Source organism: Rana temporaria, chromosome 7 (assembly GCF_905171775.1).
Source record: "Rana temporaria chromosome 7, aRanTem1.1, whole genome shotgun sequence".
Taxonomy (NCBI): domain Eukaryota; kingdom Metazoa; phylum Chordata; class Amphibia; order Anura; family Ranidae; genus Rana; species Rana temporaria.
In genome coordinates, this window is record NC_053495.1 from 107,815,527 (window position 1) to 107,841,349 (window position 25,823).

The following is a 25,823-nucleotide window of genomic DNA, read 5'->3' on the forward strand; positions in this document are numbered from 1 at the left end:
CTTTATTCGCCAATGATGGGTCAGTGTATTTATTTATGTTTGTACCTGGAGTATGGTTGTTGGGTGGAGTGTATGGCCTACAGTCCCATGCATAGAATGCATTAGGGGAAAAAACCTTGAGGGTTTACAACCCCTTTAAGGCATCATATAAACATACTGATGTATACATACTGTACAGAGTTTTTCTTACTCCACTTCATATCTCCAAATACAAACCCCACATAACTTATTTGTCCTAGATGACAACAAGTTCCAGGTACCTGCTTCCATCTGTCATGGGCTTTCCTTGTACTTAATTGATAATGAAAACAAATCATAGAGTTCCTATACAATTAAATGGATTCCCCACTAGGAATAGACCAAAAGGTAAGCTTTTTTGGCAACATTGCAATCTTAGCCTTGAGCAATATTGAAAGATTTCTAGACTTGATATTTTGATCATGGCTAAAAAAAATGATAGCCAAAACCTAGATGCAGGTCCTGCTCCTACACTGGCACATTGAATGAAAACTGTCAGTGATACTCAGGAAGGTGATATAAGAACACAGGGGGTTCACAGCTAAGTATGAAACAAAATCTGGAATATGTATCTTTCTTCCCTCTCTACTTGTACCTCTGAATCTTAGTAAAATCTTGCTTAGTTACTTAACTTTGGCATGGAATAATATACTGTACATGGATTATGAGGCTGACAGCCTGACACATCCCCAGCGGAAAAACTTTAAACTCATCTTTATATGGCAATGACCTTTAGTGCTTGCCTCCATAAAAAAAATCCACATGCAAACCTGGATGTTTGTTAACTGTTTGTTTTAACCACTTAAGGACCCCTTCATGCCGATATACGTCGGCAGAAGGGCACGGCTGGGCACAAGCATGTACAGGAACGTCGCCTTTAAGAGCCCAGCTGTGGGTCGCACACGTCCTAGACCTGAGCCGGTGCTCCGCGATCAGGTCACAAAGCTGAAGAACGGGGAGAGGTAAGTGTAAACAAACCTTTCCCCGTTCTTTCTAGTGTGAGTGTCATGGATCGTCTGTTCCCTGTCATAGGGAACGACGATCAGTGACGTCACACGCCCCCACACAGTAGTAATCACTCCCTAGGAAACATTTAACCCCTTCAGCGCCCCCTACAGGTTAACCCCTTCACTGCCAGTGTCATTTTCACAGTAATCAGTGCATTTTTATAGCTCTGATCACTGTAAAAATGACAATGGCCCCAAAATAGTGTCAAAAGTGTCTGATGTGTCCGCCATAATGTCAGTCACGATAAAAATCGCTGATCGCCGCCATTACTAGTAAAAAAAAATTATAAAAATGCCATAAAACTATCCCCTATTTTGTAGACGCTATAACTTTTGTGCAAACCAATCAATAAACGCTTATTGCAATTTTTTTTTTACCAAAAATATGTAGAAGAATACGTATCGGCCTAAAGTGAAGAAAATATATTATAAAATATATATATTTTTGGGGAATATTTATTATAGCAATTTTTTTTTTCAAAATGGTCGCTCTATTTTTGTTTATAGCGCAAAAAATAAAAAACAACTGCAGCAGAGGTGATCAAATACCACCAAAAGAAAGCTCTATTTGTGGGGAAAAAAGGACGTCAATTTTGTTTGGGAACCACGTTGCACGACCGCGCAATTTTCAGTTAAAGCGAGGCAGTGCCGAATCGCAAAAAGGGGCCTGGTCCTTTAGCAGCGTAATGGTCCGGGGCTTAAGTGGTTAATCAATGTTATGTTTTTTTCCCCTGTACTTTGTAAGTTCCAATGTAATGAACATAGGATGCACTTTATAACCAGGTTGGGTTTCATATACAATGTAAATAAATAGTGCAGCGTTTAAATGGTATAAAGTGACAGTCCAAATATAAATCAATGCAGGGGAAAGTTGATAGAGCTGATAGAAGACCTCCACCACAGCTTCAGTGTGATCATAGGCAGAACACACCACACCACCATGCTAATAATCTGCTTACCAGATGGTAAAGGCAACAGGCGTTGTAATCATACAGAGGGTTAATGGGAAAACGATATTCCAAACCAGATGGATCGATCAGCATAACATCAAGAAATTCCAAGACTCGGACAATGGATGGATATATTGTGCAATCATCACATGGAATTAACCAATGAAGAGAAGGAAAGCAACAATAGTGAAGCCCGTAAGGTAAAACATACTAAAATGTATTGTAGTCTACTTACAGGTGTACAAAGATCATCATTACATAAACAATCTGCGGCTCTCAAAGTGCTTGTATCTATGCTCTCCATCTAATAAGAAAACACTATACTAAAAAACTAAATCTAGATTTGCATCCCATAGCCAAACCTTTCTTCATTACTTTTTAATGATTCGATTTCAAAATCATGGACTTGACACTGACTGACTGGTTCATTAATATAATCAATCAGTTTCATTTTCTGTCTGTCATATTGTTGCCAAGCAACAAGAACCAGAACACGTGCCGAAAAGCTCAAAATTAATGTTCACCATATCAGTGCCTTCTTAACCTTTGGCTTTCTAGCTCAAATAAAAAACAACTGTAGCAAATTAGTGAAGGGGCCACATGGGATGACACATGAGCAAAACCGGTTAAATTGTTTGGGGATGGGAGTGAAGGGTGGGCAGACCTGGTAACTATCTTGTTCTATCTGCCAGCAATAAATTTAGACAGGCTTTGCATAGCATCTACGTTTCAGTTGGCTATATGAACAACTCAGGCACCAGGATTCACTATCCAATTACATGTGTAGCGCCTGGGAAAAATATACTGAGCGGGTATTAAACAACTCAGAATAATTAGGACCTTATGGAGATGATGTGTCTTTTGATAGGCGAGCATAGAAAACACAAAGGTTTTATGAAAAAATACAAAATGTATTAAATAAAATTAAAATACAATGATAAAATCATTTTTTGTCCTTATAGAATGCTAATTACAGAGTTACTAGAAGGAGATAGTGCTGGTCGCCAACATGTTTCACAACTAAGCGTCATCAGGACTTGTGTAGTGCCTGGTTACTTCCAAGTATCGGTGCTTTGTTAAATTTAGAAGGGGATCAGAGAGTTAATTGGCTCTGATCCAGTAAATATGTTCAAATTGGGTCTCTTCTCAGCTTGGCTGTGCTATGGGCTTATTCTGTTGTTCCTGGGGTGCTGTTTCCACCCCAGGACGATAGGTGGCAGCAGTGGATTCGAGGTTTGGGTGCTTTTCCCCAGCAGCCTATCAGAAGGGTTTCTCCTCGCTGTGCATGCTGGGGGAGGGTATTTATGAGACAGACGCCATTGGTCTGTATTCTTCTTCAAGTGCGGCACCCACCTTTAGGGTGACTGCATCACAGCGCCCCATCTAAATGGCCTTCCAGGCCAGGGTGCACGTGCCACGCAGTGTTCCTGGTTTCGGGACCATGTTGGTCCGGAACATTTAAAGCTGTGGCGGGGCCCCAGTAATAGACTGGGTCCCCAATCCTGAGAAGATCCCAAGCGTGTTCCCAGTGAGAGGAAGCTGTTCAGTGGGGAGTCCATCTGAGGAGAGCCAAGAGAGGCTCGCAATCCAATAGGGTCTCGACAATCCACCAGGGATCAAGGGAACCGATTACTGAAAGGCTGGACGTTGGTCACCTGTCAGTCGGTAACCTGCAAACTACCTGAAGGAGATCCAGGCCAAAGTCTATTAAGGAGGATTACCTGCGCTACCTAAATCCTAAGAAGGGTCTGTGGCAGAGACTTTTCCTCTAAGTTCCGAGTGATACTCGGGTCAGTGAGAAAGGCCTGTCCAGGTACGCTATACCCATTCCGGCTGGAGTGGCGAAGAAGACTAAGTGTTGTTGGAAGCAGGACTGTTTCCCTATTGCTACACCTGAATCTGCTATTTCTCCTTTTACTTCAACTCTTCTATCACCGCAAGTTTTATTGTTTTTACCCGGCTGGGTAATAAAGAGCACAGAAAAAGAAACCTGTCGTGGACATTCCGTTAATGCTACATTCACCATATACCCCTAGACGGCCGAGGAGCCATGAGGTAACATGCCACCCAAAACAAACCAGCAGCTCCTTCTGGGGTAGTTGTACACATGCAATATTCTCTAAGACCCCTTTCATACTGGGGCATTGGGGGTGTCGGCAGTAAAGCGCCGCCATTTTTACCGTTCCTCAGGCTTTCACACTGGAGTGAAAGGAGCGGCTTTTTCAGGGCACTTTGCAGGCGCTATTTTTAGAGTTATAGCGACTGCAAAGCGCCTCAGTGTGAAAGGGGCCTTTGTTTCGGGTTCAGACACAGCACAAATTTGGCAGCAGATTTCAGCCAATGATTTCGGCTGAAATCGGCTGATTGGCTGTATCCAATTACACACTGAGTTCTGTGTTTACAAACATGCAGAACTCTGTGTGCATTTGAGCAGTGATCTGGCTGTTTCTTATCCCTGAAAAACAAGGAGAAACAACAGTCAGAAGGTAAAGTAAAACCCCTTGATTTCCTCTAGATATTAACCCCTTCCCAGCCAGTGTCGTTAGCACAGTATCAGTGTACAGTATTATTACTACACTTGAACTTGGTTAATCAGCTTTGTGCAGAATAGACTTTTCTATTTTTTGTTTAGACTGTGAAGGCTTTTCCTTGTATTGTTGGTTATAGGTAGGGACAAACTGCACCTACTTGGGTTCTGTTCAAGACGGACTTTACTATAGTCTGGGTGACAAATCTGAATCCTATTGAATCATTGCCAATTTTCTAGGCTAATAGGAAAGGGATTATCAAACAATCGGCATATACCAAAGCAAAAAAAAATATATATTTCTCAAAATTAATTTTTGGTGGGAAGCAGTAATTATAATTGTAAAGATTTTAATTTTGCTTAATGTCAAACATTAAAAATGCAAGGTTACTTTAACCAGTTCCCTACCGAGCCATAATAATATGACGTCGGTGGGAACTGTCCGTCCTCCAGAGTGGACGTCATATGACATCCTGTGCATCGCAGGCGCTAGGGGGCGTGCGCGCACCCGCGGCAAAGCTTGCGTCCTGGTGCGCGTGCCCAGCGGTCCCGATGTCGGCCGGGCACCCGCGATTGCCGGCAAACACGGCAGGAGTGTGGATCCGTGTGTGTAAACACACAGATCCACCTCCTGTCAGAGGTGAGGAGACCGATGTGTGTTCTCAGAACAGAGGAACACAGATCGGTTTCCTCCCCTTGTGAGTCCCCCTGCCCCTACAGTTAGAAATCACTCCCAGGGAAAATATTAACCCCTTCAGCGCCCCCTAGTGTTAACCCCTTCCCTGCCAGTCACATTTACACAGTAATCAGTGCAGTTTTATAGCACTGACAAGGATAGCAGTGGCAGTTTTATAGCACTGATCACCATTTAATATTTCATGCCCTAGAGAGAGTCTACCTTTATCGTCACACTATACTCAAAAATGAAGGAGAACCCTAAAATCAACTTGCACAAAAAATCTGACAACCTAGAAGTAGCTAGGCCAAGCTGAAAAGTTTAATGTAAAACAATTCTATTACCCGGATATAACTGATATTAGCAGAAAAGAATGGGTGATATATTTTGTCAAAGATCCTATAGTGTAAAAGTTATGGAGAAAAACTATTGACCACACACATATGTAAGAATGATTCTCAAGTCATTAAACATTAAAATGCATTAATTTGAGCAATGTATACTAACATATTTGTTTTATCACTTCATGGTGTTAATAAACTATAGAATAAAAGACAACACAGGGATAATGAGGACAAACTTACTTGAGATGCGGTTTCTCGAGACTGACATGGGAAAAAGGAGGGAAAAGAAAACAGATACAGAGAACTTTTTTAAGAACGTTAGGTAAGACGAGAACAAAGGGTACAGGTCATTTTATATAGCACAAAAATACAAAAGAGGCATAGGGTGGCTGAATGTACACAAGGGAATACAAAAAAATCCCTAAAACAAGCATTTCTGTCACTATAAATCTATATATAAAAGTGCAAAGGTTACCTTCTTGCTAATGTGTTTCTTTGGAACTAGTTTTTGAGGAAAACAAATCCACAATTTTTTTCTACCTCAGTTCTTTTTTTACAGGCACTATAAAAATATCTTGTAGAAGAGAATAATTTTAATGTAATATTTGGGAAAAGGAATAATGCAGAGTTAAAGGGGTTGTAAAGGTAAAAAATGTTTTCCCTAAATAGCTTCCTTTACATTAGTGCAGTCCTCTTTCACTTATCTCATCCTTCGATTTTGCTTTTAAATGTCCTTATTTCTTCTGAGAAATCCTCACTTCCTGTTCTTCTGTCTGTAACTCCACACAGTAATGCGGTACTTTCTCCCTGGTGTGGAAAAAGCCTCGTGAGGGGGCGAGCAGAAGTGTCAGGACGCCCACTAACACACAGCTCCTTTCTCTATCTGCAAAGTAGAGAGTGTCCTGACTTGCCTGCTTGCCCCCTCCCCCATCAAGAGGCTTTCTCCACACCAGGGACAAAGCCTTGCATTACGGTGTGTAGTTACAGACAGAAGAACAGGAAGTGAGAATTTCTCAGAAGAAATAAGGACATTTAAAAGCAAAATCGAAGGATGAGGTGAGTGAAGGAGGACTGCACTAAGGTAAAGGAAGCTATTTAGGGGGAAAAAATTTACCTTTACAACCCCTTTAAGGATCATACGCATGGCAAATCTCTGACAGGAATGAGATCCTTTTTTTGTGGATATAAAACAGGGTTGTGAAACATAAGAAATATATAGGATTGTGCTAATCAATCAAAAAAATATATAAGTGAAAATAATTGTAAACAGTCCACAAGTGATGTGATAGTAAATTGTATACAATTCCTGATGTAAATCTTCATCATCTACCACCTTGTAGTGATCTGAACATCATTGCCTCCACCAACAGATGAAAAGTTTGCTTAAAGCTCCTGTTGACCCCTCATTACAAGGGATTGTTTGCGCTTGTGGCTTTAGCCCAGCCAAGGCCTTTCTCCAGGTTGGGTTATCCTCCTAGACATGATCACGTCTTGGCACCGTGTTGTAAGTGAGAATATCTCCAAAAAACTAAATGCTCCACATGGTGTAAAATCCTTATAACATTTATTGAAATTGAAAACAATGCACTTACAGCATCCGCAGATAACATGCACCTTTTGTTCTAGTATGTTGGCCGGCACACAAAAAAACAGGACCCATCCTTCTAGGACACAGGATTGGTGACGTCAGCACATCATTTCTCCCTACGCGTTTTGTCATAGGTTATATCATCCAGGGGCACGGGCAGCATGCTTTATACATTGCACAAATAGCCAAGCATCAATCTGAATCATTACATATCATACAACACTCAGACAACCAGGCCTCAATCTGAGTCTCGGACAGCCATATTATGAGCCAAAACCAAGCCTCATTGTAAAGTCCAAAACGCAAAAAGATTTTCAATACATTTTTCATTGACTAGCACAATCCTATACATCTTTTTCTCACTAAACACACGTAGGAGAGTATATTTCTGCGGGCGTAGCGTATCCTATTTACGCTACGCCTCCGCAACTTAGACAGGCAAGTGCTGTATTCACAAAGCACTTGCTCCGCAAGTTGCGGTGGCGTAGCATAAATTGGCCGGCGTAAGCCAGCGTAATTCAAATGTGGAAGAGGTAGGCGTGTTTTATTAAAATGATCCGTGACCCTATCCAAATGAAGCGATGATCGTACGGCGCATGCGTGTGCATGCTCAGTATCACGTCAAATTTACTCCCTAAGATACACCGGCTCAATGCCTGTGACGTAAACGTAACCTACGCACATCCCCATTCACGTACGACTTACGTAAACGACGTAAAAATATACGCTTGTTCCGACGTCCATACTTTGCATTGGCCTCGCCTCATATAGCAGGGGTAACTTTACGCCGGACGTAAGCCTAATGTAAACGGTGTAGCGGGAGCAAGTACGCTTGTGAATCGGCATATCTACCTAATTTACATATTTGACGCGTAAATCTACGGAAGCGCCCCCTAGCGTCCAGCGTAAATATGCACCCAAGATATGACGGCGTACTAAGACTTACGTCGGTCGGCTGCTGCCAGATTTCAGGCATATCTACGTTCAAGAATACCGCGCATAGATACGACGGCGCATCTTGTAACTTACGCGGTGTATCAATAGATACCCCGGCGTAACCTGTACGCGAATCTGGCCCACAGTGTACAATCAGATTGCATAGTGTATGGCCATCTTTATACAAGTACATAGGAGGAAGTGGACAGAAACACTCATCTGTCAAGCCCTGTTCACAACTCTGCATAGCAGGAACTTGCATTCCCACAATCTTCTTTTTTTTTAAGCAAGGGGGGGCGTTTTGGAGCATTTTCACTCATCACACATAGGGCAGCCCATCCACCTGAATGTGCTGCCCTACACACAGCAATCGCCCCAAAGAAGCTTCATAACTTTTTTTAGAGCAGAGCTTGGTGCGTTTTTATTGTGATTTTTGGTGCAGCTTGTTTCTGAAATGCAAGGAAATGCACAGATGTGAATGGAGCCTCATTGTTCTTGTGTTACCGCACCAATTTCACTTTCAGGCCCCATTCACATTCAGCAAAGTAGGAGCGCACATTCTGTGGCTCGTTTTTCCTGTGACACGCATAGGACAGCCCGTTGATTTAAATGAGCTATTTGTGGTTAATGGGACATGTTGGCGTTTTGTGGGTTGTGGGGTTTTTACTGTGCAGCATTTGCCACTCGTTTTTTCACATGTCAAAATGTGTGTTTGATTCTGTGTTTGGTGTGTTGTTAACAATTAATGGCACTGAAAGTGCAACTAGTAATTTTAAGTGTATAAAGGTGGCCATACACTATGGGCTAGATTCAGGTACATCAGCGGATCTTTAGATCCGCGTGATCTATCTGATTTAAGATCCGCTGCCGCAAGTTTGAGAGGCAAGTGGGTAATTCACAAACCACTTACCTCCAAACTTGCGGCGGCGGATCGTAAAACCCCCGGCGGAATTCAAATTCCGCGGCTAGGGGGAGTGTACGGCATGCGCCGTCCGCGAAATTTCCCGGCGTGCATTGCTCCCACTTACGTCACTAGGACATCAGTGGTTTCGACGTGAGCGTAACTTGCGACGTGTGGGTTTCTGAATCGGCGTACGCAAACGACGTAAAAAAAATCTAAATCGACGCGGGAACGACGGCTATACTTAACATTGGCTGCGCCTCATAGAAGCAGGGGTAAGTATACGCCGGGAAAACCGCTACGGAAACGTCGTAACAACACTGCGTCGGGTCCGCGTACGTTCGTGAATTCGCGTATCTCGCTGATTTACATATTATTCAGTGTAAATCAGCGGGAACGCCCCCGCGCCATTTTCAAATTGAAAATAAGATCCGACGGTGTAACACAGTTACACCTGTCGGATCTTAGCCATATCTATGCGTAACTGATTCTATGAATCAGGCGCATAGATACGACCAGTGTAAGTCAGAGATACGACGGCGTATCAGGAGATACACCGTCGTATCTCTCTGTGAATCTGGCCCTATATATTCTAATTGTACAATCTCCTTTAGATCTGCAATCAATTATGTAGTGCAAGGGCCTGCCTGATTGCATACAGTGATTGGCTAGATAGGTGTTTCCTCCTATTATATAAATTTGGTAAATCTGAAGGAGATTGTATCAGAGAAAAATATAGGTCTCCTACATTGCAAGGCAGAGCTTTGAAAATATTAGGACTGCATGGACAAACATCCAAATCCTTTGGCATGTAAAATAGTTCCTTCCCCCTTGGTTCACACCTACAGTATGTGTTTTTCAATGTGCTTTGCAGAAATGCACTACAGTCCATTTAACATGGTTTTTAATGTGGTTTCCTATGGATCTAGATCACATCTGTGCATTTGAGCCAGTGCATTTTTTTGAAAGGGTCAGGGACTTTTTCCCCCACAGCAGATTGCATTTTGCATGTAATAGACTTCAATGGAGCCACACTAAAAATACAAGTTTCAGGACACTGTCCAAAACATTGCTGCAGCAAAAATTACATCTCTAAAGAAAAAAAGGAGTCAAATCCCATTTAAAATGACTCACTGTTGCAATTGTCGTTACCCGGATATTAAAAAAATAAAGAAAAACGGTGTGGGTTCCCCCCCAGTCCCTTTGGGTCTGGTATTAATTTGGAGGGGAACCCCATGTAAAAAAAATGTAAAAGGTGTGCGGGTCCCCCAAAAATCCACACCAGACCATTATCCAGGCATTTAGCCTGGCAGGTCAGGAAAGGGGGGGATAAGCGAGTGTCCCTCCCTGAACAATACCAGGCCACATGCCCTTAACATGGGGGGGGGGTGGGTGCTTTGGAGCAGGGGGGGCCCCAGATCCCCCCCATGTGAATGAGTATCGGATACATCGTCAGTGTCAAAAAGAAATAAACATCCCTCAATGTAAATCCATTGTCAATCACGCCGTCCACTGAACTGAAAAATCTAAAATGTTCCTGCCTCTTGGGAGGCCTCCTGCTGAAGGCCTGCTCTGTGCTTTGACATTTCTTATATAGTCACCCGGTGGCACCGCCCCCTTCTTATCTCACGGACTGGTGCATGCTGGGCATGTGATGTCAGAAGGGGGAGGTTCCAACCGGTGATATGGCAAGATGGCCCTTACCTGTATAAGAAATGTCAAAATGCAGAGCAGACATTCTACGGGAGGCATCCCAAAAGGCAGGAGCGGTTTGTATTCTTTATTTTTTTGAGGGTTGGCAAACGGTGTGATTGATGATGGTTTTACATTGAGGAACATTATTTCTTTTTTTAATAAAGGAATTGTCAAAAACTTGGTAATTATTGGTAATTGGGTTAAAACACTTAAAGGAGTTGTAAAGGAAAACATTTTGTTTTGCTGAAATGACTGTTTACAGGGTATAGCGACATAATAGTTAACTGATTCCTTTTAAAAATGATTAAAAATATATAAAGAAACAATCATATAATGTACCTGCAGTTTCTAGTTTTGTTTTTGCATGTTGTTTCCTGCTTCTGTGATGTACAGAGCCACAGAGCCAATACAGGGCAGTGATGGTTTGGAAAACAAAACTGATTGGTGCTGAGGGGTTTTAGACACACAGTAATCACACCTCCCTGATTAGTGAATACAGAGAGAAAGCTCCCAGTACTGTGGTTATCAGGAAACAGACAACCAGGAAGTGTGGAGATCAGATAAGAATTACAGCAACTTGAGAGCAAAAACGAACAATGAGGACATGAAAACAGCACTACATTAAGGTAAATGAAGCTATTAAGATGAAAAAAAAAATCCTTTACAAACCCTTTAAGCCATGTACACACGATCGGATATCTGATGGAATCTAATCCGATGGATTTTTTTGGCAGATATCTGATGAAGCTGACTTTCATCAGTCTTGCCTACACACCAATCAGTGTCCAAATGCGGTGACGTAAAACACCACGACGTGCTGAGAAAGTTCAATGCTTCCGAGTCGACTTGATTCTGAGCATGCGTGTATTTTTGACCGATGGACTTCCACACAGACGATCGTTTTTTTTTCTATTGTTTTTTTATCCATAGGAACATTTTAAAACATGTTCTATTTTTTTTCACTGATGGAAAACAAACCGATGGGGCCTACACACGATCGGTTTGTCCAATGAAAACGTTCCGTTTTCATCAGACAAACCGATCGTGTGTAGAGGGCTTAACACTTACCACTTACCCTAATCCTAACTCTACTGATTACCGGCATCTAACTCAATCCCTAACCCTAATAACTACCCCTACCCTAACTCTGACCCTAAATCTAACCCTAGCCCTTAAGCTTAACCCCAACATTTAACCCTAGCCTATATGCCTAACACTAACATTAACCCTAACCCTAGCCCCTAACATTTAACCCTGCCCCTTAACCCTAACCCTAACATGCGACACATAAAGGTTCCTCGACTACTTTGATGGTACTTTAGCAAAATCATCACAAGAATGTTAAAAAAGGCAAAACACACCACAAAACACCTTGGAAAAATGCATCGACTGCAACCTGCGTAGGTGTTAATAATAATATGTGGATTTAGTTCAGCTTTAAGGATGACTTCGATTTATCTTATTTTCTCTTGTGAAAAGCGATTTACCGTGGGCGTTTTCTTTGCAGTAGAGTCGTTTGCTAATTTAGTCTTTTTACAGCTTTTATTTTTCTGGTGTGATAACAAACATGGGCCTTATTTTTATTTTAAACCTGTTACAGAAATAGTGTGTAGGCAACTTTCTCCCCTTTTTTTTTGTTATTTCTTAGCACTCCCTCACTGTAATTATCACTCACATCTTCTCATGTTCTGTTTCTCTTCAACAAACATCTTTGCTTAACGTGATAATTTTTTTTTATTCACTTAAGGTTATTGTACGTGATAAGTTAAGGTCATTTTAAAGTCAGATTGCTCTTTACTGCTAATCCTCTATATTTTTAGTCTATATATAGTTATTGTGAATGTATAGCTCAGTAAATGCATGAAATATAAAATAACACAGGTTAAACACATTATAAATACATTGCAAATGCCTGTCTCTTCAGTATGTAGTCTTTCAGATTTCCTTATCAAAGTTCTTTCTGTTTCAGCTTTCCTTCAGCTGTGTCACTGCAGTGAAATGTTCTTCCTTGAAACTTTTGTGTTGCAACCCAGACAGCCAGCAGAGTTGCCAACAGAAACATAGTAAAGCAAAAATAAAGACACTGGGGCAGATCCTCATACATTTGCATGGGCGCAGCGTATGTGAGATACGCTACGCCGCTGTAACTTACTTTGCAAATGTTTGAATCCTGAAAGAATTTGCGCCGTAAGTTACAGCGGCGTAGTGTATTTCTCGCAGCGTAAGGGAGCGGAATTCAAATGCGGCGAGTAGGGGGCGTGTTTCATTTAAATGAAGCGCGTCCCCTGCCCCGAACGAACTGTGCATGCCCCGTCCGTCAAAACTCCCAGGGTGCATTGCTCCAAATGACGTCACAAGGATGTCATTGTCTTCGTCGTGAACGTAAATGGCGTCCAGCCCCATTCACGGACGACTTATGCAAACGACGTAAAATTTTCAAAATTATACGCGGGAACGACTGCCATACTTAACATTGAGTACGCCACCAGATAGCAGCTTTAACTATACGCTGGAAAAAGCCGAACGGAAATGACGTAAAAGAATGCGACGGCCGCTCGTACGTTCGTGGATCGTCGGAAAAAGCGAATTTGCATACTCGACGCGGATTACGACGTGAACGCCACCCAGCGGCCGCCGGAAAATTGCATCTTAGATCCGACGGCATACTAAGGCGTACGCCTGTCGGATCTAACACAGATGCCGTCGTATCTTGTTTGGTGGATACCAAAACAAAGATACGACGCGTAAAATTTGAAATTATGCGGCGTATCAACAGATACGCCGGAGTCATTTCTTTGAGGATCTGCCCAACTGAGACCCAGTTCACACTGGGGCGACACGACAGGCGGCTCGGCCGCCTGACGTGTCGAGTCCCATTCAATGCAATGGAACCGTTCTAATAGGAGCGACGCTGTACGACTTCGCTGTACGACTTCGGGGCGACCTGCATTGACTTCTATACAGAAGTCGTTTTGCAAATCGCCTCTGAAGTCGTCCTCAGGACGCCTTGCAGAGTCCCCCCCGAAGTCGTGCCGCTGCTGTGTGAACCGACTCTCATGGTATATTTATAAAACACATTTCATAGCAATTTGCCCCCTAAGAGTGCATGTACATTTTTTTCTGTGCAAATGGGGCAAAAAACAAATGTTATCAGGATACTTTATTGCTTTAAAATGGAAATACTATATTTGGCCACTAGATAAGTGCCATTTAGTCCAGCAAAGGAACTAGCCTAATGATGTTTGTCTTTGCCCCCATTTGGTGTGTATGTACTTTCACTGCTGCTACAATTGCTGTGTGAAGTTTTTTGTAAATACACCTCTATGATTTTATGCCTTAGAAATTAAGTTATTCCATGCACTGAATTTGGGTGTGGAGCACACTGAGAGGTTAAGCTTCATATCACTTTACTTGAACACCAATGAAGGTGCTTATAATGGTCTGCTTTTACTAACATGGTTTCAACCTTTTTTCCAAAAGAAACAAAAACTGTTGCTGTTTAGAAGGTGTTAACTGAAGCTGAGTTTTAAAGCGGTATTAAACCGCAATAAAAAAAAAATTGGCACTGGGCAGTTTAAGTCATAATGTGCTAGTATGCATACTAGCACATTATGACAGACTTATCTGAAAAGTAAGCCCTGGGTTTTGGCCTCTAGTGCTGGCTTTCTAAACGGCGCGCAGCACATATCTCCTCACAGATTTTTACCTCACGGCTTTACCTCACAGCTTTTTCCTCACAATACACGCTGTGTACTGGGGGCGGGCAGAGGCACTGAGCTGTCTCTTGCTGGGTTTGTGAGTCCCCTGGGTAACTCCCCCCCAGTCAGTGCAGCAAGGAGGGTGTACTTTCAGGTCTTGAATAGGTCGCTGAGAGCTGTCTGTGTTATGGAGTCAGTATCTGGTCCTCCTTCCCCAAACAGGCCAGTGGTGGCAGCTCGTGCCCCTGTGCCTGCAGTTCCCATGTTGCCAGGGTGGAAGTGGCATGCGGGCGTAAGGGGGTACAAAGCGCCCCTCCCCCACCATCTCCTGGGGAATGCTCTGACTCAGACCCGGGGCTTGCTGTGGCACAGGACCCCAGTTCTGGGGGGGGTCAGAGGATGCGGACCAGGACCTTCCTTGTGAGGAAGACCACTCGCCTGGTTAAGTGCAGGACAGGGCACTTGTTAGTGTGCTTCTCAGTGCTGTGAGGGACTCCCTTAAGCTGGATGGTGCAGCTGAGGCATCCTCTGAGGGCTCAGTGTTTTTTGGGTCAAACAAGTCGGATCGCTCTGTAAAGGTTTTTCCTTATGTGTACTTTTTTGACAAGTTCACTGATAAGGAATGGGAAAAGCCGCAGCAGTCCTTTGTGGTCCCTCAGCGACTGGCGATCCGTTACCCCTTTGAGGACAGCCTTTTGAAAAAAAGGGCTTCTTCTCCGGTGGTTGATCCCCCGGTTGCTCGGTTCAACAAGGTAACCACTTTCCCTATAGAAGGGACCCCTGCTTTCAAGGACCATACTGATAGGAGGTCCAAGGCGGTCACCGGCTCCATGTTTACCATTCTAGGGTCTGCATTGCGGCCTATTTTGGCTGCAACCTTGGTGTCTCAGACCCTCACAGAATGGGCAATGGTTTTGCACCAGACTGTGGAGGAGCATCAGCTCCCTCCTGAGTATGTCAGACTGGCCGACCAGTTGGTCCAGAGCCTTGTATATGTCTGTGATGCTACCCTGGATGCAGCCCCCTTGATATCCAGAGCATCTGTTTCTGTGGTGGTGTTGCGCCGCCTGATTTAGCTGAAATGTTGGTCTGCTGACCAAGCATCCAAAAAAGCCCTGGCAGATTTACCCTTCAAAGGTGGGAGGCTTTTTGGTACCTCGTTGGACGACATTATTAAGGATGGCCGTCCATGCAAGGCAGTGCTGGAAAATAATGCTGGCCACACAAAATATTGACACCTTTGGCCCAACTTGGACATTTTCCCTTAGGAGTGTACTCACTTTTGTTGCCAGTGGTTTAGACATTATTGTCTAGGTGTTGAGTTATTTTGAGGGGACAGCACATTTACACTGTTATACAAGCTGTGCACTCACTACTTTACATTGTAGCAAAGTGTCATTTATTCAGTGTTACTGTAAATGAAAAAGACTGAAAATTTTGAAATCTTTTTTTCTACTTTTTGTTATAAAACCTAAAGAATTAAAATTTCAACATAGATTTAGGGCAAAATGTCTGGTAAAAAAACCAAAAACAATAAGTGTTTATTAGTTGGTTTGCATTAAAGTTATATAGCTAGATTCAGGTAGGCAGGCTTATCCTTGCGGCGGCGTAGTGTATCGTGTTTACACTACGCCGCCGTAAGTTAGCGAGGCAAGTACATGATTCACAAAGTACTTGCCTGCTAATCTACGGCGGCGTAGCGTAAATGCGGCTGGCGTAAGCGCGCCTAATTCAAAATAGGCTGAGGGAGCGTGTTTTATGTTAATTTGGGTTGACCTGACGTGATTGACGTTTTTTTGGAACGGCGCATGCGCCGTCCGTGTACATATCCTAGTGTGCATTGCGGCTAAGTACACCGCACGGTCCTATTGGTTTTGACGTGGACGTAAATGACGTAAATCCCTATTCATGGACGATTTACGCAAACAACGTAAAATTTTCAAATTTCGACGCGGGAACGACGGCCATACTTAACATTACTATTCCAGCTATTTGATGAAATAAATTTAGGCCTGATAATGCGTTACGTAAATGGCGTATCTGTACTGCGTCGGCCGGGAGTACGTTTGTGAATAGGCTGATCTAGTGATTTACATATTCTACGCCGACCGCAATGGAAGCGCCACCTAGCGGTCAGCCTAAAAATTACACTTTAGGATACGACGGTGTAAGACACTTACGCCGCTCATATCTGAGCCTAATTTAAGCGTATATGGTTACCAGAATACGCTTAAATTAGCGCCGGCGCACATTCAGACTTAGGCTGGCGTATACACCAGCCTAAGTCTTTCTGAATCCACCTAATAGCGTCTAAAAACTATGGTATATACAGCGCATCTCAAACAATTTGAATATCATCATGTTAGATTATTTCAGTAATTCAATTCAAAAAGTGAAACTCATATACTTTATATAGATGCGTTACACACAGAGTGATATATTTTAAGCATTATTTTTTTTATTTTTGATGATTATGGTTAACAGTTTGTGAAAACCCCAAATTTAAATTTTAATTTGAAGATCAATAAACAAAAAAAAAAAAAATGAATACAGAATTGTTGGCTTACTGAAAAGTATGTCCATGCACAGTATAGTATGCACTATACCAATACTTGGTCGGGGCTAGTTTTGCATGAATTACTGCATCAATGTGGTGTGGCATGGAGGCGTTCAGCCTGTGGCACTACTGAGGTGTTATAAAAGCCCAGATTTGCTTTCATAGTGGCCTTCAGCTCATCTGCATTGTTGGGTCTGGTGTCTCTCATCTGCCTCTTGACAATACTCCACATATTCTCTACTGTAGGGTTTTTAGGTCAGGCGAGTTTGCTGGCCTGTGATACCATGATCATTAAACAAGGTATTAGTACTTTTTTGCAGTGTTGGCAGGTGCTAAGTCCTGCTGGAAAATGAAATCAGTATATCCATAAAGCTGGTAAGCAGAGGGAAGCAAGTGCTCAAGAATTTCCTGCTAGAGGGCTGCGCTGACTTTGGACTTGATAAAACACAGTGAACCAACACCAGCATATGACATGGCTCCCCAAATCCTGCAGTGTGAAGTTTCCAGTCAGTGATAATTTGGGGAGCGTAATGATCACGGTATTGTGATAGATTATTTTAAAATCTCATATTTGATAGGTTGAGCTTATTCTTTTATTAGAACCACTAAAATGTTTCTCGGTTTATTTTCCTTTAAACTCTTTTTATATTTTCATATTCATTTTATACCTTTTTTATATATATATATATTAATATATATATATATATATATATATATATATATATATTAATATATATATATATATATGTATATATATATATATATATATATATATATATATACATGTATGAAATCACATTAGTACCTATTTTCCTTGAGAATTTTATATTAGATGATGATGTTTTAAAGTTACTCACTCCTAATTCTACCAGCCCCTCCTTGTGATGTACTCCAAAACAGCAGAAAAAGCCCCTTAGTTTCAAGAGAAAACTGTCACTTTCCCCTCATCCTGTCTTCCCCTCACCAAAGGAATTTTTGTCTCGTGACCAGGAGAAGTGTATACTGGACTGTATGTATCTTCTATGGCAAACCCCTTGCCTCTTGCCTTATGGATAACTGAAGGACTGTTTGAATCTTGTAATCAGAGGATTTCTTCCAAATATGGACTTCCATCCCCTGCCCCTTGGTCCTAGACAGCTCCTCCTTCTAGCCCATCCCATTGGGAAAAGGAGTGATGCTCCTTGTGGATTTCAGTGGGAAACCCCTGTGTATGGACATTGAATAAAGGGTTTGCCATGTGCTCTTAAATGAGGGCGTATAGGGGTGGATCAATAGCTGGATGGGAGGGGAAATGGGTGTGTCTGTATCATGTGAAGGTGTGTCTGTATTATGTGAACCTATCAGCATGCATGTGTCTTGTGATGTCATCTTGCAATACAATTGGAGAGCTGGCTGAGCTCCAGTCTCTTCCACTGCTGGCAACTGAAGAAACTACTCTGTCCATTTCTCTGCTGCTATGGTTGAGCCAGTAACACAGCACAAGCCATCCTGAAATTGTGTCAGGAAATCAATCTTTATTAATTCTCTTTCAGTATCACTGTGCTTGATTGAACAGAAAACGTGCCTGACCTAACCCCATAGAGAATCTGTGGGGTACTGTCAAGAGGAAGATGAGAGACACCAGACCCAACAATGCAGATGAGCTGAAGGCTGCTATCATAGCAACCTGGGCTTCCATAACACCTCAGCAGTGCCGCAGGCTAATTGCCTTCATGCCACGCTGCATTGATGCAGTAATTTGATGCAAAAGGAGCCCCGACCAGGTTTTGATATAGTGCATACTATACGGTATATAGACATACCTTTCTGTAAGCCAACATTTCTGTATTAAAATCCTTTTTTTATTATTTGTCTTATGTAATATTCTAATTTTCTGAGATACTGAATTTGGGGTTTTCACTATCTATAAGCCATGATCATCAAAATAAAAATAAAAAATACATTGAAATATAAGACTGTGTGTGTAACGCATCTATATAAATTATATGAGTTTCACTTTTTGAATTGAATTACTAAACTAAATGAACATTTTGATTATGTTCTATTTTTTTGAGTTACACCTGTATTTTTGACAATTGATCAGACTGGTATATATATATATATATATATATATATATATATATATATATATATATATATTTGAAAATTGATCAGTCCTTATGTTACTGAGTGCCCTTAAAATGGTAGAACAGTACAAATAGCCCCCTTTTTGGAAAGTAGGCAGTTTGATGGATTTAGTAAGAGGCTTGGTGATTTTTTAAAGTTGTAATTTTCTGTCCAAATTTTTGGAAAATTAAGAATTTGAATACATTTTTTTTGTTTTAAATCTTTTTTTTTTTACATACTGTCACCAGTGCAGTACAGCTTCGTGATATGACTGGTGTGGTGATGATCAGGGATACTGACTGGTGACAATATGTTAAATAAATAAATAAATACATTAATAAATAAATGTATTCCACTTTAAAAATTTTTTTTTAACCTTTTGTTTTCGTACGTTTGTTTTTACATACTTTCATCAGTGCAGTTTTCTGGGGGGATGATCAGGGATTTTATTGTGTGACGCTTTGTCTGCTGTTACAGTGATTATCCCTGTAACAACAATGTTTTGAACGGTCATGAATGGGTTTAGTTAATAACAGCTGTGATTAGCTACAGGTACCACAGCAATCATCTGATACAGGGTGCTGTGATTGGCCCAGGTACCATGTAATAACTATGGGCCAATCACAGCATTACCATACTAAGCACAGATGTTACGCATGAAACCCATTCATAACAGTTCTGTTTACATTGGGATCATGTGATCGCATAGTGATCACGTGATCTTCTGGCCACTTTAAGTGGCTGGGTACCGGGAGCCGCAATCACACAGGGGGCACACCAGTATGTACAGGTATGTTGCCTGGCCTGTGGCTACCACATGCAGTAAAACTACCTAGGGCGGACAGAGAGTGGTTAATCAAAACATAGAGGAATGTAGATCCAATGTTAATCACAATGAACAACACTCTGATGTCCTAGCACCAGGACTTCATTTGACATGTTGATCTTCTACTGTGCTACTTCCTTGTGAAATCACAGCTGGTACACTCGGTCAATGATGTCAACTGGGATGCTCACTGTCTTGTTTGCAGAATGAAACAAATCTGCAGGTACCGTATTTTCCGGCGTATAAGACGACTTTCTGGATGCAAAAAAATGCATCCAAAGTCGGGGGTCGTCTTATACGCCGGGTACGGTCTCAGTACTCACTTTTTTTTTCCAGCGGTGACAGTCTCCCATGCTGCGAGTGCGAGCGTGAATGATTTCAAAGCCGCGCCTTCTCTTCAGAGTGTTCTGTGATAGGAGGAACACAAATCTTCCCAGCAGCGCCTCTGTTCTGTGTTCCTTCTATCACAGATGCCTTCTCATCCTCGGACGAGATGAGAAGACGTCCGTGATAGGCGGAAAACAGAACAGAGGCGCTGCTGGGAAAATGTATGTTCCCCCTATCACAGAACACTCTGAAGAGAAGGCGTGGCTTTGAAATCATTCACGCTCGCGCTCGCAGCATGGGAGACTGTCACCGCTGGAAAAAAAAAGTGAGTGTTTGCGGTCAGACACAGTGGGGGCAAGTGATGGCACAGCAGAGAGGGGCAAGTGATGGCACAGCAGGTAGGGGCAAGTGATGGCACAGCAGAGAGGGGCAAGTGATGGCACAGCAGAGAGGGGCAAGTGATGACACAATGAGAGGCAAGTGATGGTACAGTGAGGGGCAAGTGATGGCAATGTGGGGGCATGTAATGTAATGGCACAGTGAGATTTGAAAAAGCCTGTTTCTGTCAGTGGTTCTGGCTACCCCTCAGCTTCCAGAAGACTAGTCAGAAGGGGGTAGTCTTATACAGTGAGTATATCCCAAAATCAAAATTTTTCCTGGAAAATTAGGGGGTCGTCTTATACGCCGAGTCGTCTTATACGCCGGAAAATACGGTAGCTGTTATTTAGTAACAATAGTAATACCACCACTAAACTAATGATACCTGGCTGCAGCAACTGAAGGTTCAGGCAGTATCTTCAGATGGAGAAGTCATTATGTATGTGCAATTACATAGGAGAATGTTGTAGGCATTATTACAAAATAAATACATTGCAAAAACAATAAATACATTTTTCTTTTTCTACCTTTTTACCATTCAATCAACAGACATACCGGTGTTATGTCAAACTAGCCAACTTGTCAGAAACGTCAACCACCTCACTGCCAGTTTCTTTAAACCATCAGTTATTGGAGATTTCGAACAATTGCTTTTTGGACACAACACCGGCATTTGAATACAGTCCGGTACAGGAAGATTTTGCTGTTTTGACACCACAGCAGCTAATGAGAACAAAGTTGTCTCTGCCTCAGAGGCTGCCATTTTGCTGGTTAGAATCGGAACGAGTAAGGCCCCGTACACACAACCGAGTTTCTCGGCAGAATTCAGCCAGAAACTCGGTCGGAGCTGGATTCTGCCGAGAAACTCGGTCGTGTGTACACTTTTCAGCGAGGAACCCGTCGAGGAACTCGTCGGGCCGAAAAGAGAACATGTTCTCTATTTTCTCGTTAGTCAATGGGAAAAGTCGGCCCGCCGAGTTCCTCGGCGGCTTCCACACTGAACTCGACGAGGAACTCGATGTGTTTGGCACGTCAAGTTCCTCGGTCATGTGTACGGGGCCTGACAATCTATGCTCATATCATGCAGCAGACTGAAAACGGTTTTGTCCAAACAGCAGTTCTTCAAAATCTCCAATTAGTAATGGTTTAAAGAAACCAGAAATGAGGTGGTTGGAGTTTCTGATGAGTTGGTTGATTTGACAGAACACAGGCTAGTTTATAGAACACAAATATTGGTATGAGAGGAAAAATTTAATTTGGGTGTCACACAATATTGCAACAATATGTAGCGGCTTGCTCCTTTTTAAGTCGGTGCTGCTGTAAATTTTGAGGGTAAACAGAGTTAGTTTACTCAGACATGTGTGATTTTGAGCCAATTTGGCTTCTGTTCCAGGAATGGCTGTGCTGTGAGTGACCAATATTATTCGCCTGGGGTGTAGTTGTTACTCCAGGCCACGGGTGGCAGCAGCTAGGTCAAGGTGATTTGAGTATTCTCCCTCGGCAGCCAATCAGTGGGGTTGATCGTCCCGCTGTGCAAGCTGGGGAGGGGTATTTAAGGGACAGACGTCACTGGACTGGGGTCGTCGATCCTGAGTCTGTCGTAGCACCACCCCCCGTGTGTGAGTGGCCCTCCTGGCCGGGGGTGCGTGTTCCTGTAATCCTGGCTCCGGGACCACATTGGTCCGGGGTTGAGATCTTCTGAGTAGGCCCAGTAGGCAGATTGGGTATACGCATTGGAAGGTGATCCTGTGCTGTCCGTCCTGAGGGAGGAAGCTGCTTGATGAAGGACCTATCTTGGAGATGGCCAAGCACAAGGCTGGTGACTCAAGAGAGGCCTTGAACTTCATCGAAAGATGCCCCGTTTACTGAAAGGCTTGATGGTGATCACCTGTCAGTTTCAAATTCTACAAGAAGTTACTCAGGAGAGATCCGGGTGCTGAATCCTGTACTGCGAGAAATCCCGGCCGAAATGTGTCTCCATATGTGGGAAGGTCTGTGACAGAGAGGGTACCATTTTACGTGTGTCATTCTGGCTGGGCTAGTGAGAGAAACCTATTCGGGTGCGTAAAATCCACTCTGGCTAGAGTGGCAACGAAAGCTTTGTCACTGAAAGCAGGGGTGTTTCCGGATTGAGACTACGCACCTGAACCCATCTACCTGTTACCCTTCCACCTCTTCATTCACTAATTTTATTCTTTTACCAAGTTCAGCAAATAAATCTTAGAAAAAGAAGTGCAAGGTGTGGACATTGAACTTTTTCAGCTCTCATTTAGTACCCTGGACGGCGAGAAAATAGAGGTAACATGCCACCCGAAAATATCCAGCAGCTCCTTGGGGGGTAGTGCTACACATATAACAATAGTAAAGGACAGATACACTAGAACAGTGGTCACCAAACTGCGGCCCTTTGCTTGCTTTTATTTGGCCCCTGGGGCACTATTTCATTCGCTGACAACCAGTGAAGGGGCAGAGTTAATCCACATGACACCAACAATGGACCCAATGAACTCAATGGTGGGGCACAATTCCTACAAATAAAACAATGGGGCACAATCCCCCCCAATGACACAAACGATGGGGCACAATTCCTCTCACTGACACCAAAGATGTGGCATTGCTTACTTCAACTGATGCATGTTCTACTCCTGATAGCCACAGTATATTCCCCCTAAAGTCTGAAGGACAGAAAACTGGCACTTTGTTTAGAAAGTTTGGAGACACCTGCACTAGAATATACTAGGAAATTATGGCATTGGTAATGTGATAGAGAAATACCTTCAATGACACACGGAAGAGGAACTCCAGCTTTTGTAAAAAATCCTTTTGTTTTCCTTTATTGCAGCCAGCTCTTCATTGTATTGGTGTTTATCATGGTCTATAGTTCTCTACTCTGTAATGTGACACTCTGTTTATTAAGGGTGATAATATTTCTTTCTAAAGGTGTAGCACTGCATCAGAAAACATGCCTGAACTGTGCATGAACCTTAAAGTGCCTTTAACTATTGCCTTACCCACACTGGATACAAATTACAATTTCAATTGCACATACTGTAGAATAGTCTTTGTGTCAGTTATTCTTTCTCTGCCTTCTTGCTTAGAATCTTTGGGCCAGATTCAGAAGGAATTACGTTGCGCAGCGGCGGCGTAACGTATCCCATTTACGTTACACCGCCGCTACGTTTACAGCGTAAGTGCCTGATTCACAAAGCACTTACCTGTAAACTTGCGGTGGTGTAACGTAAATCCGCTCGACGCAAGCCCGCCTAATTCAAATGGGGCGGGCACCATTTAAATTAGGCGCGTTCCCGCGCCGAGCGTACTGCGCATGCTCCGTCCGTCAAATTACCCGACGTGCATTGCGCTAAATGACATCGCAAGGACGTCATTGGTTTGACGTTAACGTAAATGGCGTCCAGCGCCATTCACGGACGACTTACGCAAACGACGTGAAATTTAAAAATTTGACGCGGGAACGACGGCCATACTTAACATTGCTTAGACCACCTAGGAGGCAGCCTTAACTTTGCGACGCGTATCTCTACGGAAACAACGTAAATTTAGATCGACGGGCATCGCGGACATTCGTGAATCGCCGTAACTAGTCATTTGCATATTCTACGCTGACCACAATGGCCTCGCCACCTAGCGGCCGGCCTAGAATTGCAGCCTAAGATCCGACGGTGTAACACAAGTTACACCTGTCGGATCTTAGGGCTATCTATGCGTAACTGATTCTATGAATCAGTCGCAGAGATACGACGGCGTATCAGGAGATGCGCCGTCGTATCTCTTATCTGAATCTGGCCCTTTGTTTCGTTACCCCCAACAGCAGACTTTGACATACTGTATGTGCTAACGTGCTAATCCTCAAAATACATCATAAAATATCTTTAAGCAAATACTTAGAAAATTGGGAATCAATGTATACTGTTTTAATATATATTTATTTATGATACTAAATTTCTAAGAATGTGTGTTTGTGTGTGTGTTATCCAAAGACGATGGGAATACTTTAATAAAATTGGAGAGTACAAAATCAGGTGCAGTTGTGCATGGTAGTCAATCAGCTTCTAACTTTAGCTTGTTCAATTAAGCGTTAACAAAAAGAAATGGAAACTGATTGGTGTCATTTGCAGAGATGTACCAGATTTTGCACTTTCTAATTTTAGTAAATCAGATATTATGTATTATAAGTTGAAATTTAACTACTTCAATATAGGGCACTTTCACCCCCTTCCTGCCCAGGCCAATTTTCAACTTTCAGCGCTGTCGCAGTTTAAATGAAAATTGCATGATCAGGCAACACTCAATCCATATGACATTTTTTATAATTTTTTAAGACAGATAGCGCTTTCTTTTAGTGGTATTTAATCACCACTGTTTTTTTTTTTTTTTTGCTAAACAAATGAAAAAAGACCGAACATTTAAAAAAAAAAAAAAAAATGTTTTCTTTGTTCCTGTTATACAATTTTGTATGTACCGTATCTACTCGAGTATAAGCTGACCCGAATATAAGCCGAGGCTCCTAATTTTACCACAAAAAAATGTGAAAACGTTTTGACTCGAGTATAAGCCTAGGGTGTTCAACTGCATTCCTCACTGTGTCCATGTGCATGCCTCATTGTGCCCATGCCTCACTGTGCCCATGCACAGGGAGTCTATGGAAGGGGTGGTCGGCTTTGAAAAATCTGTGCTCCCCAGCCATAGGTCCCCCAGACAACAAACATTGCACACTTGTAGAGAAGAAATGGGGCTACATGTGTGCCAAGTTTCCGGGTCCAGGGGACTTACAACCACCCGGTACCGGGTCCCCAAAATCACCAGAGAAATTACCGTTTAACATGGGAGTCTATGGAAGGGGTGCCCGGCCATAGGTCCCCCGGACAACACACTTTGCACACTTGTAGGAAGAGTGGGGCTACATGTGTGCCAAGTCTGGGGTCCAGGGGACCTACGGCCGCCCAGTACTGGGTCCCCAAAATCCGGGAGATCAGGCGCAAAAAGGTGACTCGAGTATAAGGCCCCATACACACCATAGAATCTATCCGCAGATAAATCCCATCGAATGGGTTTCAGCGGATAGATTCTATGATGTGTACACTCCGGCGGATATTTATCCGTGGATATTTCCGAATTCCAGCAGATAGATATTTGTCGACATGCACAGAATATCTATCCGCTGGAATCGGATCCCACGGATGGATCCGCTGGTCTGTACAGACTCACCGGATCCATCCGTCCAAAGGGATTCCCCGCACGCGTCGTAATGATTCAACGCATGCGTGGAAT

The 25,823-nt window shown here is 42.8% G+C and overlaps 1 protein-coding gene across 1 annotated transcript in view; it reads right to left on the reverse strand.

Moving 5' to 3' along the window:
- KCNT2 (potassium sodium-activated channel subfamily T member 2) overlaps positions 1-25,823 on the reverse strand; it is a 1,265,156-nt gene that overhangs the window by 189,830 nt on the left and 1,049,503 nt on the right. The window lies entirely within an intron of this gene.